This window comes from Pseudomyrmex gracilis, unplaced genomic scaffold (genome assembly GCF_002006095.1).
Source record: "Pseudomyrmex gracilis isolate BER0280 unplaced genomic scaffold, ASM200609v1 scaffold_506, whole genome shotgun sequence".
NCBI classification, from domain to species: domain Eukaryota; kingdom Metazoa; phylum Arthropoda; class Insecta; order Hymenoptera; family Formicidae; genus Pseudomyrmex; species Pseudomyrmex gracilis.
The window spans coordinates 102864-104905 of record NW_018021090.1 but is presented as its reverse complement, the minus strand read 5'-3'; the positions used below and the strand labels follow the sequence as shown (position 1 = coordinate 104905).

Here is a 2042-nt window from a genome sequence, read left to right as displayed (position 1 = left end):
AGGCATTCGGCTTAAATTTGTAAGTTTGTTTATAAAACTGGAAAGTTTCAATATATAAGATATATCTATATTTTTTCAAAGTATTATATAACAGACGAGCAAGTTTTTGTGAAGCAGAAAGATTCGTGATATTTGAACTTCACCGAGCATAAGAAATCTCGCAATTGTTATAAAAAGATAGTTTTCTATCTATACATGATACATAAAGATATTTTGGATAATCTTTTTCTATTATATTCGTTGATATTTTGTGAAATGCTATATACGGTAACTAGTAAATATTATAACTTATAAGTATATTTATAAACATAAATCTCTCTCTAGCTAGAATTAGATATATAATAAAACAAAACTTATAACAATAGATAAAACTAGAATATAAATAATAAATCAAACTCATAGTCAGGACCTTCATGAATGAACACTCTGGATTTCAGAGAGCCGTTATGATGCATGGCAACTCGATCTTTCAAAGCCTTATAAAGTTCTTGTAACTTCCGTTTTTTCTCGACTTCTTTCTTTCATCTACGACGCTATGCATCCTCCTTTTGCACCATCAATTCTACGCAATGTTGTAAAGTTGCTAAAACTCCTTCACTGGTGGCTTTAAACGTTATTGCTTCTCCCTTGAAATCCACTGATTGTTCAGCTGGATTAAACGATGTCTCAATTTTCTCTTCTGAAATTTATTTTAAATAGAACATTGATGAAACATTAATCTACATAATATTACAATCATGTAACATTTAACAAGGAAGATATGTAAAAACTAAGAATTATTACCTTTCTTGAAGGTATTCTTAGCATTTTCTGCTCAGTTATCAAAATACTTGCAAGGTATCAATCTGCTTTATCAGGAAGTCTCTGAATATTTCTATTTCGGCTAATTTTTCTTTCAGTCCTCGAGTACCATGCTTGAAGCTACCAGCGCTTGTTGTTGATTGTGTGTTGGACACAAGTGAAATGGCACTATCATGTAATTTAAGACTATTTTTACTTCCATGATCAGATTCGGACTTTTTGAGAAATTTGTGTAAACAGAAACTCTAATAGTCTTTAATTAAATGCAAACTAACAACTTAATTTTCATTTTACATACTCCAGAGTTTTTAAGTAATAAAATAAAAAAAATTTTGTAAACAAATTAAAACAACACAGACTTCTTTATCAACGCACAAACACACACATATCATTTCAAAATAATTTCGTGTAATAGTTTAAATAATTATCTTAAGACTTCAAAACATCTATCCATTGTTGCTTTTCTTCTGGACTGCTTGCTCTTAAATACCAGACTAAGCAGTCATTAACAGACACATCAAATCTGCATTTATCAAATTGATGTGCCTAAGAAAAATAAATTACTTAACACAAACTCATTATCTTAACTGCTGAATCATAATGTGTTCAAATTATCAGGAATACAATGCAGAATTGTCATACACAACTCTCTTACCTTCATATTAGCTTTGTTACAAACTAATTAAGCCACGACATTCAAATCCAAATCCTGTCCTGCTCAAATTTGTAAGAACACAAAGTACCATCTTTGAGTACAATAAATCTAGTTTGCCAACCATGTATATAATTTGTCCATTTGGATGTACCCTGAAGTTCCGGAACAACCTCATCCGAGTCCTCGTCATCGCCGTCAATCTCGGCGTCTACGATGCACTATGCACTCAGTGTCTTCGTTATTGACGACATCTCGTAACGTCTTCGTCACTTTATCAGCCATTCTTATCTCAATATTTTCTAATTACAATACCTTACAATTTACGTTTGTCCGAAACACGCTCTTAGACATTGCCTGACTCAAATCGGAGCCAAAGATCGTTCGACCACGTGATACTGCACCGAATCTGATCACGAGGAACGAAAATTTGCAAAAACAATCAGTGGAATTCTGCGACAAGACAAAATGCCTTTAAAACATTCTCTGACAATTACGGTACATAACCTGTTCATACAATCTTACGATTACAACTAAATTTTGTCACGTGCAATGGCCATATATATATATATATATATATATATATATA

At 31.8% G+C, this 2042-nt stretch overlaps 1 pseudogene; it reads right to left on the bottom strand.

Moving 5' to 3' along the window:
* Positions 1-396: 396 nt before the first annotated feature.
* On the bottom strand, positions 397-1738 carry LOC109860906 (annotated as a pseudogene).
* Positions 1739-2042: the final 304 nt, after the last annotated feature.